Below are 16,824 nucleotides of genomic sequence, written 5' to 3' on the forward strand. Positions count from 1 at the left end.
CATCTGGGGAAGGAGAAGAGACTAGTTATGGAAGTCTTTTTATAAGTCCAGTCTCAATACTTCATGTTGCTCAGTGGGAAAGTAAATAATGATAGTGGTTGTTATCAACTGTTTCTCAACACTCCTTCATTATATAGTAGTATCTGAGTTGTTTTCTTGTTCCTAAGAAGGGGATCTGGGGCAACCCTAGACATACATAACACTTATGCTCTTCAGCTGTGGCACATCCAAAGGGTTTGTATCTCATTCAGGGTAAGTTTGAAGTTGGAAGCTCAAGGCCACTTATAAGAGTTTTTCTGCTGCTCACCTTCAGAGTTGAGGTTGAAACATGCTATTTAATGGTTTGTTTTCCCTTTTGAGTGGTACATGCACTCTTGTGTCTGTGAAATTGAAAAGAGGATAATGAGAAAAGCACAAAAAGGGAAAAAAAAGAAAGGATACAATTCTAAATCATTTCCACTTATAACTGGTATCAGCACTTTCTCTATAGCATCAGATTAATTCTGACTAAAATGACAAATGTATTACAATGAATAGATGAGATCTTTCCGTCTGGATCAGGCTTAAAAATAAAACAATACTGTACTGATTTTCTCTCAGAGCATTGTCCTTGTCTCACAATGGTGGAACATTGGCAGAGTTGTTAACACCATTGATGGGAAACAAAGACCAACTTTGGAAGGATACTGCAGCCCCTGGCTCATGAATGTCTGGGATTTGCAACACAGCTTGGTGCCAGAGGAAAACTTTTTGGCTTAAGGATCCTGCCAGATGCCATGTGGGCTTTATACTTTTCCCAGTGCATGGCCCATTTCCTTAAGGTCACATTTACAGTTTCTTAAAGAGACTCCTGGTAGCCATATGGCCTCTTTCCATTTTTGCATGCTCTTTTGATGCTTCAATACTATCCTTGTGGAGTCCTCCTAGAATGAAAGCAGAATGATCCCTTGGATGTCCAGAGGTCAGGGAGAGTGAGCCATAACATTCTACTGTGGAATTTATCCTGAGGACCTGAAGCTCCAGAATAATATTAGAAAGAATTCTATAGTGGTCCTGAAAAAATGTCAATATGAGCTTAAGTTTTATTCCATGCTTCAATAAACTCTTAAATAAACATCAGGGAAATTAAACTTATCAAATGTTTATTATTTAGGACACTGCATGTATAGTAGGCCTGCATTTCAGGAAAAAAAAATGATAAGTACAGTGATATCTTTGCTTTCATTCTGAAAATGATCAACAAGATTTGAAATCTCTCCTTGCTCTACAAATTGCTGACCTGAGGCAACTTCATTTCCTGGTGAACTATCAAAATAGGCCCTAGAGGATGATCCTAATCCAAATAACTGTTTTAAATTTTCTTTACTTTCTTGTTCTTCAATCAGCCCTATCACTGAATATGAAGAAAATGTTATCATCCCTTATTAACTATGGGAAACTTGAAAAACACCTCAATTACCCTCTTACTATTCTTCTTATTCTTGTTTTCAGCCCTTTGGTTTATATTATAAATAAATCTTCATCTTCTCAAGTTATAATGCTTTTTGTCACATAAATATCCATCCAACCCCACAAAAAAGAGTAGTGTTTCTGAAAACTTCTTTGGCTATTCTTTTTGCTGTCCAGTACTGTCCATTTACAATGGTTGTTTAAAGTCAACTACCTCATTATAATTTATCTTCTTTCTTCTAATGTGACCAAGTGAAGGAGTAAAGATAAATTGTTTATAGATGAAGTCACTTTTTGACTACTGGATTGAATATGGTGGAGTAACAATTAGTATGCATTAAATATTGACTGTGTGGGGTTAAGAACTATGTTCTAGGGGGAGAAAAACACTCTTTCAGTGTTAAGATCATGACATATTTAAAGCAACTATTTAATCATTGTTTGTCTGTTCAAGTCCATTTCTAAACTGTGCACAGTATAGAAAATATTTTTAAGTGGGCCAATAACACTTAAGAAAACAGACAGATTTGACAGGACAGGACTGTTTATGGTGATTCTCTCTATCTTTTAAGGTAATGCTATAAATGTTAAGGCCAATATTTCTGGCTCACTTAGATGAGTAGATGGCCTGAGTAGCAAGTTACAATGATCTGAGTTTTCGGTTATGTCCATTGTATTGAGATCTGAATAGTCTTAATCACTAACCTGGACCACTGAAGGGATCACTAGCAAAACATGGACAGGGAAAGGTTTGTGCTCAGGTCTAGGACCTAGGACAATGGAATCCTTTGTGGAAAGGATATCAGTGGCTACTTTGTGCAGCTCATATATAAAAAGAATTCTCCTCTACAAGTAACCCTAAAAGGCAGTCATCTAATCTATGATCCCAATGAGGAAGAATCTTCCATTTCTTGGTATAGACATTTCGTTTTTGGACATCACAGAAACTTTTTTTTTTTTTTTTTAATGTCATGCCTCCATTTGCTTCATGACTCTGGAAGGGAAAGTTAGGCAGATGGCTTTGTGCAACTCTGCTTCACTTAAATTAAATTCATACACAAATCAAGACATCCTGTGTCTTACTGTCATTGGTCCTCTTTGGAAACAAAGGATGAATAAACACAACAGAACAAGACCCATCCAGCAGAGCTATTAACAAGTCAAGGCAGAATTAGAGCCCAGTTGTCTTGCCTTCAAGTTTATTCTTCTTTCCATGGTAGCCTCTTCTTCCTTATTACAAATATTTATTAAATACCAATTCTGTTTTGCTGTCACAGTATCATAATCTAATATCTCTACCTCCTTTTGACTAGGAAAGCATGTATCCCAAATGGTATAATGGAAAGAGGAAGAGTCTTAGATTCAGAAGAACAGAATATAAACTTTGCCTCTGTCTCTTCCTTTTCCATTAGATCCTGGGGCAAGACATATAAATTCTCTGAATTTCATATTCCTAATCAGTAAAGAGAGGATTAATAATATTTTGCAGTGCTTACCTCCTCATGGGAATACTGTGAGGAAGGTTCTTGGAGACTTTAAATCTCTATGTAATCATGTCAGTTATTATTACTGAATAAGTCCATCTTACCTTGCATCTGTGCTGCAGGGACCACACACTGTTAGCCATGGCTCATAGAAGAATTTACTAAGGGAAGCTAAGAGGAAATGGAAGAAAGTAGAAATTTTACAGCCATGACAGAATAGAGGCTTTCTCTGAGCTCTGGTTACAAATTGTGTCCAACTCATATTATTTCTGTTTCTTCAATTGCCTAGGTTATGACTAACCCTAAATTTTTAGCTTTGTGTAGATCTTGCTTAGCCCTCACCAAAGAATAGCTCTCCTTTCCCAATCTTTTCCAATTCCTTAGTCATACTCGCTAACCAATTCACTTGGCAGGTTTTATTTTTGAAGTAGGATCCTGAAGAGATATGGCCAGCTCTGGTTTAAGTATGGGAAGTCTGTTATGCCTAATCTTTTGAGATTCTTCCCAGATACTTTTGTTTTTAATTTTCTTTTCAATTTATGGAATAAAACATTTTTATAATATTACAAAGCATAAACTTTTACTTTTGAAACCAGCTTCCTAATAGTCCATCCCTAATATCAAATCTTGGTTTTTATGCCTTCCACCACATTTTTATTACAATAATTACTTATCAATTTTGAATTCTGACTACTATCTTCTCCTCTTTATGTATTTCCCTTTAAATTGATCTCCCAAATGAGAATGGATTGTTTGCATTTTTTGTTTTCCTTCCCAGGTAATTTTTACCTTTCTAAATATGATTTTTCTTGTGCAACTGTATAAATATGTACATATATATTGTATTTAAGATATACTTTAACATGTTTAACATGTATGAGACTGCCTGCCATCTAGGGGAAGGGTGGAGGGAAGGAAGGGAAAAGTTGGAACAGAGGTGCTTGCAAGGGTCAGTGTTGAAAAATTACCCATGCATATGTTCTGTCAATAAAAAATAAAGAAATAAATTGATCTCCCAGTTTTAAGTTTACTTCAGGATTTATATCTCATGTGTGTTCATTTATAATAATTATAAAAACCTATAATTATTTAGTTAGATAGAGACAGAGAAAGAGACAGAGAGACAGAGATACACATGCATATATAGCAAAGAGCAGTCATGTACAAAATCTAATTTGGTTATCACAGTAATCCCATGAGTGATAGAAGGACTTTTTTTAAATTTCTGTTTTTGCAAGTAAAAAAAAAAAAACAAAACTGAGCTACAGAGAAATCAGGAAAGTTTTAAGATCATATTCTTAGTAAATATTCAGTGAAGTTAACATCAAAATATAGAGTTTTCACAATTCTAGGGGCCTTTTCACCTTAGTCTATATGATTTGATTCTGTGTTGAGAAATCTTCCATCGCCTAGCCTCTGCTTAGTCCTCTGGCTCATCTCTCAGGGTTAACCTTACCTACTTAGCCCAATCTGCCACCACCAGATAGCAGGTCATAGGGGCATCTCTGCACTATGATCTATGATGCCATATAATATTTCCACAAATTATGCAGAGCTAAAGTTATTAATCACTTGAACCTCTCAGATAGCTAAAAGATATTGAAGCTTTGTAGTGTGGAAAAAAAAAAAAAGCTTTTGAACTAAAGATAAAAATAACCCCCAGTACTGGTCTTGTGTATTTACAGCAAGGTATTTGAAATTATGTCTTTTTTTCCTATTCTACTATGTTATAGAAATGCTTATTACAATTTTTAAGTTCAGAATAAAATTTAAAAAATCTACATTCTCTGAATAAATATGTTAATACTTTTTATCCAATAAGAAAAGAATCAAATTGTGGTTTTTAAGAAGTCATTTTCTAGCACTTAATTTATGCCAGTATTTTGCATATAATAAAATCATACTTCAGAAAATTGCTGATAAAGTAATGAATCTGTCAAGTACATAAATGGACTGTTTGCCCAGACTATCTAGAAACACTGTCCTCCATAAGCAGATGTCCTATTATAGCAAGATAGGTGAAGAAAACATTTATTTATTGTGTGATAAATCTGACAAATACCTCCATCAGACTTGGAAGACCAATATCTGGAAACATACTCAGATAGAGGCAGATATTTAATTATAATACACTGAGTAAAATCAGTATTTGTTTTGTTTATAATAACAGGAGAAAAGAGAGCACTAAGATTAATTTCAGTTGAAAAAAAAAGTAAATATCCATTACTTAATATAAGGTAAAATATTACTATCATAGTTTGAAAGTAATCCTCTATTATAATATTCAAATGGCTCAGCATAGTTCTATTTGGCTCCCATCAAATCCCATCATGGACCTGAGGGGCATCAATTTTCCCTAAAAGATGCAAATGCAGCATCTTGGATAACTTACTACTAAAAAAGCTAACATGATCAGAATGATATCAATAAGAATAACATCTTGATATGGTGAGTAGTATGGTAAAAAGAGACAAACCTAATGATGTTCCCATGAGGGCATGTGATGCAGGGGACATTGTGTGAGCAAAACAGCAGAAGTAGAAATAGTTGTAGTATGTTCTAGAGCTGATAAAGAGATTGATTTACCTGGAGTAGCAGATTCTGGTCAAAGTCATAGAAAAGGCATACTATATAAATATAAGATATAATTATTATAAAAATATTGGAGCCAGAATTCATAGTGTTACTAAACATATACAGAACATATTATCATTTGTCCTTCATTCTTGAAGAGGACAATGACATGAAGAAGATGTCATGACATACAAGTGCATTGGATTTATTTTTTCATATTTAATATTTTATTTTCCGCAGTTACATGAAGAATAAATTTTACATAATTTTTAAAGATTTAAATTCCATACTCTCTCCCTTCCTTCTCCCCACCCTCCCCAAATGAGAAAGCATATGTGAAGTTATGCAAAACATTTCCATAAAAGTCATGTTGTGAAAGAAAACAGAGATTCCTCCCACTGACACCCAAAAAAATCCTCAAGAAAAATAAAGTTTAAAAATGGTATGCTTCAATCTGTATTCAGAACAATCAGTTCTTTCTCTGGGTATGGATAGTATTTTTCTTCATAAGTCCTTCAGAACAGTCTTGGATCATTGTATTGCTGAGAATAACAAAGTCATTCACAGCTGATCATCTCACAACATTGCTGTTACTTTGTACACAATTCATTTCACATTGCATGAGCTCATGGAGGACTTTCCAGGTTTTTCTGAGAACAATCTGTTAATCATTTCTTATAGAACAATAGTTTTCAATCATAATTACATGCCACAATTTATTCAGGTGTTCCTCAATTGATGGGCATCCCTTCAGTTTGTAATTCTTTGCCTTGAAAAAAAGAGTTGCTATAAATGTTTTTGTATATATAGGTCATTGTCCCTTTTTTTCATCTCTTTTGGAATACATGCTTGGTATTGGTAGTGTTAGATCAAAAAGTATATATGATTTTATAGCTCTTTGGATAAAGTTCCAAATTTTTCTATAGTATAGTTGAAATATTTCACAGTTTCACCAGCAATTCATTAATCTCATTTTCCCTATATTCCCTCCAATATTTATCATTTTCCTTTAAGTGAATTGGATTCAGTGAGGGAGGGCTATGCAAAGCCACCAGTATTACTTTTTTCTTCCTAGTCATCTGGATTCAGTGGCCAGATATAGATCAGGATAATTTGAGATGTTCCCAGATGTAGTGGGAGAGCTTGGCCTATTTAAGCTAAGGTCTTTCCCAGATTTCAGTTTCACTGAGGCAACACCCATTCAGTGATTTAGGCTAAGTAGGAAATGAGACCTCTTTTATCTAGTCAAAAAGAAAAATCAAAGCAAATCAAATTAAACTGAGCTGGGGAATGGGGGGCATGAAGACAGACTCTCAGGATTTCTGGCCAAAACCTAAAACAATTGCTGTTTACATTCACTCTGAGCTATCAAAAATGAAATGATGGCCAAGTGAGGCTTGAGCTGGGACCTATTGTTAGCCAGTCACTGAAAATAAGATTAAATTGGTTTTAGCACATGGTCCATAAAAAATAAATCTAGACCATACATTCTAAGATATTTTCTTAGATTTCAATGATCAAAATGTAAATACTTTTGAGCAGAGAATCCAAGGAAAGAGAATGATTTCTTATGTATTTAGGAGAGGAAAAAAAAGGAGAGAGGAAGGAAGGAAGGAAGGAAGGAAGGAAGGAAGGAAGGAAGGAAGGAAGGAAGGAAGGAAGGAAGGAAGGAAGGAAGGAAGGAAGGAAGGAAGGAAGGAAGGAAGGAAGGAAGGAAGGAAGGAAGGAAGGAAGGAAGGAAGGAAGGAAGGAAGGAAGGAAGGAAGGAAAGAGAGAGGAGCACAGCAGCACTGCAAAACTGGAACTGGCCAGTTAGTTCCCCTGTGAGCTAGCTCCTACCACTCACAGGTTGTTATTTGTCTTTTATTCTCAAAAAGAATCAATGGCACCAGGAAAGTGATGCCATTACTTGCAAATGGCTGGATTTAAGTGAGGCAGGCTATAAAAAGTCACCACTCTCACTTTCTCCTCTGAAGCCATTTGAATCCTCTGGAAAGATACAGATCAGGATGAGTGGGGATGACCCCGGATGCAGTTGTAAACCTTATTGTTGTTTAAGTTAAAGTTTCTCCCAAGTCTCAATTTGTCTGATGCAACACCCATTCAATGATTAGGGCTAGATAAGAAATGAGATTAATGGCCTTTTTAACTTAATCAAAAAGTAATATAAATTAAAATAAATCTTGAAGAGGAAGATTTTCAAGGTTTATGACCAAAACAAAAACAATGTCTATTTACACTTACTCTGAACCATCAGAAACCAAATCCAGGTCCAGTATCATTGTTGTCCCTTAAATTTTAGCAATAGAAGAAAGGAAAAGGAAAAACATAACCATGATAAAAAGGGTGGGGATGAAAAGTGGAAGAATTTGCAAGTCAGTCAACAAGAATCATTTAAATATTTACTACATGTCATACTGTGCTCTAAGCCTTGGAAATAACAAAGAAAGACACAAGTCTAATAGGGGAGATAACATGCAAATAATTAAATACAAATGAGATTTGATTGGGAGATGATCAACAGAGGGAAGACACTAACATTAAAGGGGATTGTAAAATGCTTCTGGTAGAAGATGAAATTTTTGCTAGAACTTAAAGAACATCATGAAGCAGAGATGAGGAGGGTGAAAATTCCAGGCATAGCAGATAGCCAGTGAAAACTGGAGTTGAAAGATGGAACTATAATGTACATGAAAAAAAAGAAATAAATAAATGTTACTAGATCAATCACAGTTTGGGAAGGGAAAGGAGTAAGGTGTAAAAAGAATGAAAAGAGAAACAAACAAGATTATGAAAAGCTTTGAATATCAGATGGAGAATATTATATTATAGCCTGCAGGTGATCTGGATCTTATTGATTAGGAAGTAACATAGAGAGTCACTTTAGAAAGATCAAATTAAACATAGATAAAAGATGAGAAAGGAGAAACTTGAGGCAGGCAAAACAACTAACAGACTATTGCAATAGTCCAGGCACGAGATATTGAAGATCTGTAGCAGAAGAATAGCAATGTCAGAGAAAAGAAGGGAACATATACAAGAGATATTATAAAGATTAAATTGTCCAGAATTGGCAACAGGAGTTGGGGATGGTATCTTGGCTGTAAGCCTGGGTGAAGAGGGGGATGAAATAAATAAAAATATTTATTATTTAAAAGAAGTGGGAAAATAACAGGAAAGTTCAGAAGAGGATAGTGGATTTGTGGGAACAGGTTTTATAATCACCAATGAGTAGGATAGGGCAATGATCATTACTCTCATTTTATAAATGAATAAGTAAGAACTAAAGAAGTGAAAATTTTGTTTATAACCTCAAAATGAATAATGATCAGAGGCAAGCCACAAATAGTTCAATCCAATATTTTTTTTTCATTGTGTCCTGATAGCTCTCACTGCTTTTTTTTTTTTTTTTTTTTTGCAGGAGCATTGCTCCTGCAAAGTTATGTAGGTACACAGAATATGACATTCTTCCATGTTATTAAATGTCTCATTTTGGAGAGTAGATATTTAGCCCTTTGTAATTAGCACTCACTTCTGGGCCAAATTGGGAGAAGGAAGAAAAAATTGGTGCATTGATTTGTGTATAAGGAAATAAACATGGGAGTGCATTGGTTATGATGTAATTTGAAGAAGAAAAAAAATACTTTATCCTCTTTTCACTTCTACATTTTTTTTTTTACTTCTACAAATGTACTAAAGGATGGTTTATGAAATGAGAGTCATTGTTCCAACATAAAACCATAAATAAAGTCTGGGATGCATTTCTTAGAGCAAGAAGCAGATTTTTTTTTTTTTTTAATGTCTTAGGGTATTTTAGAACTGCTATTAATTCTTTTAAGCAGAATTTCAGAATGTCAGCAATTCTATATCCATAGGAAGTAAGGATCTTTCCTTTTAAACATACTAAAGTCATTCTTGCTATTGGCCTTCTTCTTGTATTAGTGCCCCTACTTTAATCTTCCTTCCACTTTTTCATGCTGGAATCATTGCTTCCCCCTTACCGATAGAAGTGAAGGGATTTCACTCTTTTCCCAGTAAGAGAATATCTCCCATCCTAAAATATGGATTATATAGTTCAGAGCATTCTCATCTAGAGTTCTTACTATAAAAGATTATGGTAATGTATATCTCCAAAGATATCATTTATATTTTCTTGAAGGAATGAAATAGAACATCTAATCCTTTTGCATTCAACCTAGTCTATCAACATTATATCCTCACAGTCTTTCACATCAATAGCAGACATGATAAAAGACAACAATAATATATCTTCCTCTTAACTTACTTCACAAATTCTAAGAATTTATTCTGTATGGGAATTTCCTCCATGGAACTTCAGATTATATATGACATAAAGAATTTGTTATACTGTGAGTAAATTTCTGGTTATAACTACCTCTGAACTTAGCTAAATTGCTATTCAAATAATAGACACAATCTATTACTATGATCTTAGTCTGTTAATCTAACTTTCTATAATCTAGAGTCACTTTTATGTCACAAGGACACTCATAGTATCTCAGTTCATATTGGTTCACTCATATTAGTTCAGCTGTTATAAAAGTTAATATAGATGGTCTTCACACAAAAGATTAGCTTAAGCTGTTGTCCACAAGGCACTAGTTTCATGAAACAATGTTGATGACACTAGATTTTTCTAATAAAAAATCTTTACAAATTCATAGGTTTACATGGGGCGTAGCCTGAAAGATCAAATTTTGAATGTGGAATTTGAAGCAAAAAGAAGAAAGGATAGCAAAATTGAATGAGCAGGGAACAGAAAAAGAAGCTAGCAAGAATGGAATATGAGTGGCTATTTCAGAATTCTTCTCCTTACTCTCTCAATCAATGCAATTTATTTCATTGACAATGAAGCATTTACCAGCAGTGACCAACCAAATCCAGATCCACGTTCTTGAGATAAATTCAGAGAAATAGATAATCTAGGAATAAACCAAGAAGGGTATGGAGGCAGCCATAATGAGCATCTAAGGTTTCCTATGACCTGCTGAATCATGCATGATTAATGTCATAAGAATACATTTTTAAAATAAATCCAGCAATATACATGACCATTAATCATGAGTATATGAGCTATTCTTTCTCTCACAGTGTAAAAATGAAGAAGCTTGTTTCTCTCATTTCTTAGTAGTAGTATGAGATCAGATTCCAGTTCTGGAGGGGCAGAGTTTGATGTGACAGTAATGGAGTGTGATATGTTATCTGCACTTTAATACTTCTCAATATAATGATATTTTCTATTTTAAATAACTAGCCCTGTGATATCATGCAATTGATGATGATGAAATAGCTTAATATTTTCCATTAGAGAAGAGACAGATTGAGCAAGAAGTAATGATTTTGAATCTAAGCTAGCTTATGATTGAATAGACCTGAACTACTGAAGAAGAGTTGCGATATGATTGCAGCAAAGCTCATTGCCTGCTAAAAGTCTAAACTCTTAGAAGAAGTCCCTAAATATCAAATGTAAGATGAGTTTTCTCATTGTGCTGAGACATTTCACAACTTTATGTAGGCCATCAGGATATTCACTGCTCTGGAATTACGCCACTACAAAAAGAAAGGGTAGTCAATTCATCTGATATACTACTTAAGGGAATTATAACAAGAAGAAGCCTTGTTGGAGCATGATCCAAGATGTACAAGAGATACTGTAGACAAGTTTGTTTTTAGCCTCTTCTTCTTTTTTTTTTCTTTTTTCTTTTTTTTTCACCTTCATTGTCTCATGACCTTAATCAGAACCATCCCAAAACAAAATGGCAGAATAGAAAAATCATCTTTGGACCTCTACCCCTATTCCAACCACTTGTCTTTAACCTTCTACCTCTTCTTGAGCTTTCTCTCCAAATCCTTGTGCACTTAAGAATCCTCATGCTATCTAAAGACCTATTGTGGCATCTACCAGTGTCTGCTTTCCTCTTCAGAACTCAGTACTCCTAAGTTATTTTTCTTTATTTCAATATCAGAACATTTTCAAACTGTTTTCTCAAAGCAGCCATCTCAGGTAGAACAGAGACATAAGTGTTGAAAGACTAGTTGACTAAAGAGGCTAATTACCTTCCCATATTGGATTATTAGTTTGTTTTTGTTTTTCTAATTGACTATTTACAGAAATTGTCCTTTCTGGCTCCAGAATGAAATACTATCACCCACGAGTTTATCAATCATTCTTCCTAATTAATTGTTACTGACTCACAGTAGCTAAGGTTTGCAATTCTAATTTATAATCTTTCTCAGCAAAGTTGATTCAACTTATAGACTCACAAGAAACAACACTCCCAAGGATAGTATGCTTCCTTACAACTTCTCCCATACAATTAAGGGTCTTGGGAACCCACAGAAAAGCACTGAGCTCAAGAGGAATTCTTATAATTTGTTAAATTACAATGTTTGCCTAGAGCAATATATGAAGTCACCAGATTCTTTCACTTGTAATGCCATCAACTCAGTTGATATCAGTTGATATCAGTTGATATCATTACTTCCCCAACCCCTTCCATTTGGTCACATATCAAGGAGAAATATTTAATAATTTTCAGTATGAATAATAACAGGGATGTTTGGTAGCCAAATATTAATCAGTGAAAGATGACAAACCCGAAAATCCCTCTGGATGAAATCATAGATCTTTGGACATGTGAGATCTTGAACCACAATATTCATCTCAGATAACCATTTCTCCAATCTGATACCTGGAACAGATTCTCCTCTAATGTCCTACTCTGACCTTTTATTTGTTAATGGTGTCCTTTTAAATTCATTTATCATTAAAGGAAATGCAGTATCAAATTCTAGAATAATACACAATGACAGTCAAATCATTTGGTGAAGATATTAGCCCTAAGTTGTTCTAGGAACCTGAAATTTTGCTGGTACAATATGGTATTTTTTTTAATCATTAAAATAAATGTAAATTTTAACTGTAGTATTTTGAAACCAAGCTACAACTAATATTTTTTCCCCTAGGGCAAGAGGAAAGGGAGTTACTCACTTGGAGTTTGAATTCTGCTCTAGCTTTCTGTGAAGGGTTGGTCACTGCTAGAGGAAAGGAGAGGAACAAATAGGAAGTGGGCATATGACAGCCAGGGATTGATAGAAGAATTGCTCCTGAAAAAATGCTATTAGCACCTTCTAAATCTCCTGCTGTAGAGCAAAGTCTATGGACCCATCCTAGTTACACCTCTAATGAGTATTGATATCACCTTTTCATTGAAAAAAATAATGATACAGTTGTGACTTTTCATTCTCTACAATTCTTAGACAAACATTTCTACCACCCTACCATAGGTTTTCACCCACCATATTTAAAATCTATTGCTGATTCCTTCACTATCACTACAGCCCACATAACATTTGAACTACCCATCGATTGTCTTTTAATGTTGCCATATGGTAAGCCTACTTCCTTTTTCCATCAGAAATGGCCCAGATATGTCAATCATACCACTTCTCAAGCTATTTATAGCATGTTTTATAAACAGCAGACACTTCCCTCCATCATTCTATTGTCCTTTGTATAGTGACCTATACTGGTATTTCTTCTTAAGATTGTGGCAGGCTGTGATTTGCAGCCATACAGCAACTTGACATAATTATGGATTCCACTGAGGAGACTATAACATTCCAGTGCTTAATATCATTAGTATAAAACTCAGGTAATCATTACTACAAACTTACTATAACTAAGATTCATTATCTTCAAATAAAAAATTTAGAGAACTTCACATTATAAGGGATACTTTTCTCTTGTTTTACTCTTCACAGAATATTTAATTTAACTTAAAAACCAGTTATTAAATAGTTACAATCTGCAAATGTCTATGCATAGCTCCTAGGTGCCATAGTATATAGAGTTTTGGGTCTGCAACTAGGAAGACATGAATTCAAATTGAGCCTTAGTTACTTACTAGCCATATGATTCTCGCAAGTCATTTAACTGCTGGATACCTCAGTTTTCTTAACTGTAAAGTGGAGATAATAATAGCAGCTACTTCCCAGGGTTTTTATAAGGATCAAATGAGATAGTATTTTCTTTATAATAGCTCTATTTTTTAAAATGTGTGCAAAAACAGTTTTCAACATTCACCCTTGCAAAACCTTAGGTTCCAAATTTTTCTCTCCTCCTTCCCTCAATCCCCATCAACTAAATAGCAAGTAATTAAATATATGTGCAGTGCTTCTGTGCATATTTATACATTTATCATGCTACACCAAGAAAAATCAGATCAAAAAGGAAAAAAAATTGAGAAAGAAAAAGCAAGCAAACAACAACAAAAAAGATGAAAATACTATGTTGTGATTCATATTCAGTCCCCATATTCCTCTTTCTGGTTGCAGATGGTTTTCTCCATCACCAGTCTATTGGAATTGGCCTGACTCAATTTGTTGTTGAAAAGAGCCAAGTTCATCAGAGCTGATCATCACATAATCTTGCTGTTGCTGTGTATAGTGTTGTTTTGGTTCTGCTCATTTCACTAAATATCAGTTCATGGAAGTCTCCCCAGGCCTCTCTGAAATCATCCTGTTGATCATTTCTTATAAAACAGTAATATTCAGTAACATTCCCATATCATAACTTATTCAGCCATTCCCCAACTGATGAACATCCACTCAGTTTCCAGTTCTTTACCACTAGAAAAAGGATTACTAGTATAATAAAAGAGAAAATATGTATAGAAAAAAATGTACATGTTTAACAGATATTAGATTACTTGCTGTCTAGGGAAGGAAGGAGAAAAATTTGGAACACAAAATTTTAAAAGGGTGAATTTTGAAAAGTATCTCTGTATATATTTTGAAAATAAAAAAGCTATTATTAAAAAGGAGGTGCTGCTACAAACATTTTTGTACATGTGGATCCTTTTCCCTCTGTTATCATCTCTTTGGGATATAGAACCAGTAGAGACACTCTGGATCAAAGAGTATACACAGTTTGATAGTCCTTTAGACATAATTCCAAATTGCTTTCCAGAAAGATTAGATTGGTTCATAACTCCACCAACAATGTATTAATGTCCCAGTTTTTCCACATTTTCCAACTCAATATTTATCATTATCTTTTCTTGTCATCCTAGCCAATCTTAAAGATGTGTATTGGTAGCTCAAAGTTGTCTTAATTTACATTTTTAATCAATAAGTTATTCAGAGCATTTTTCATATTACTAAAATTGGTTTTTATTTCTTGATCTGAAAATTGTCTATTTAAATATTTTATCCATTTATTGATTAGAGAATAGCTTGTATTTTTATAAATTTGAATCAATTCTCTATATATTTTCAGAACCCTTGGATGTAAAACATTTTTCCCCTGTTTTCTGCTTCCCTTCCAATTTTGGCTACATTGGTTTGGTTTGGTTTGTACAAAATTTTTTGATTTAATATAATCAAAATTATGCCTGCATTTCATAATGTTCTCAAGTTCTTCTGTGGCCATAAATTCCTTTTCTTCTCTACAGATCTGAGAGGTAGACTATCCCTTGTTCTTCTAATTTCCTTATAGTATCATCCTTTATGTCTAAATCATGAATCCATTTTTACCTTGTCTTAGAATAGGGTGTCTATCCTTTATGTCTAAATCATGAATCCATTTTTACCTTGTCTTAGAATAGGGTGCCTAGTTTCTGCCATACTATTTAATGAGATAATATTTCCATATCTTAAAGAACTATATAAATATTAGTTACTACTACTGTTACTACTGGTACTATAATTATTATTATAATGCCACTACTATTACTACTACCATGACTCTATCACTCCTCTTCTTCCCCTTGTTCCTCTTTCTCCTCCTCCTCCTTCTCCTTTTCCTTCTGTTCTTCCTCCTCCTATATACCAATATGAAGGGGGGGGGGATGAAACAGTCTTTATCCTAAAAGTAATTATTTCTACCGGGGTGGGGGGTAGGAAGAGAGAAAGTGTTGAAGGCAGGCAGGAATACAGAATAACCCAAATTAATACCACTAAGTCTACACATCAGAAAATCCTCATGGAAAACATATGGCATCTGAGCTGAGCCCTAGAAAAAGTCTAGAATTCATAAATTAAAAATATAGAGAGGTAGTGAGCATATTCTAGGAACTTTTTTTCAAAAGTAAGAAGATAAAAAGTGGAATTGTGATATCAGGGAATAGCTAGTAATGTTTAATATATCTGGAATGGGGGATTCATAAAAAGCAGGAGTAGATAAGGTTGAAAAAGCAGGTAGAAACCTTAAATGTCAGGCTGATCAGTTTGCATTTTATCTAAAAAGAAAACAGGGAGATTTTATTTTATTGAGCATGAGAGTACATCTCTGGGAATGATTATTTTTATAGATGTGTGGAAGATGAATCAGAGAGAGGAGGAACTAGAAACAGAAAGACCATTTAGGAAGCTATTCCAAAATCCAAATAAGGGAAGAGAAATGTGTGCTATTAGGCAATGTAAATGTATTTATAGAGAAGAGGATTTGGAGGTAAGAGAGGTTTGATCCTATAATCAACTGACCAACTGACTTAATGTGGGACATGAAAGAAGAGGGAGAAATCAAAGATGACTCAGATGTGAATCTAGGTGAATATGAGGATAAGAATGTTATCAGAAATAATGATATATAGAGGATGGGTAGATTTAGAGGAGGTAATAATGAGCTCTGTTTTGATATGCTAAGTTTGAGAAGCCCATGTGACATTGGGGTAAAGGTGACTAGCAGACAGCTAATGATGTAACATATATTTGCTTATCTATTAAATGAAGGAATTGGATCACAGTGATTTCTAAAGTGCTCTTCTTATACTAAATCTATCATTAGCTTATTATTCCCCATGATACTGTCAAACATTATAAAAGGATTGTTTGCTTCTTCCAATGCTTGTGTTTAATGGGTCATTGAACAAAATTAACTAACATTATTTGTCAAAGAATCCAGTATTATTTTAATATAGATGAAGAAGACATTTATTTTAATGTTATTTATCCTACCTTTGACATAGCAGCTTTTTTACATCTCTATCAATTTATTATTATTAAGATATGAAATTATTTAGAAGTTTCCCAGTTTTTATTCATATTCTTATTAAATATATCATTGATATGTAATAGAATCCAAAGAAAGTTATTTTAGAGATGAGAACATAGGCTTATGGATTAAGAATTTATTTTCAATCAATTTACATTTAGCAAAAAGTATTATTGATGATATATTTCACTTTTTTGAAATCTTACCCAGAATTGAATTCTTACCCAAGAATGTTCTATATCTTGAAAACTTATCTTTACATATATTGAAATTTGTGCCCCCAAGGTAGTGAATAAAAAT

Source organism: Sminthopsis crassicaudata, chromosome 3 (assembly GCF_048593235.1).
Source record: "Sminthopsis crassicaudata isolate SCR6 chromosome 3, ASM4859323v1, whole genome shotgun sequence".
NCBI lineage: Eukaryota > Metazoa > Chordata > Mammalia > Dasyuromorphia > Dasyuridae > Sminthopsis > Sminthopsis crassicaudata.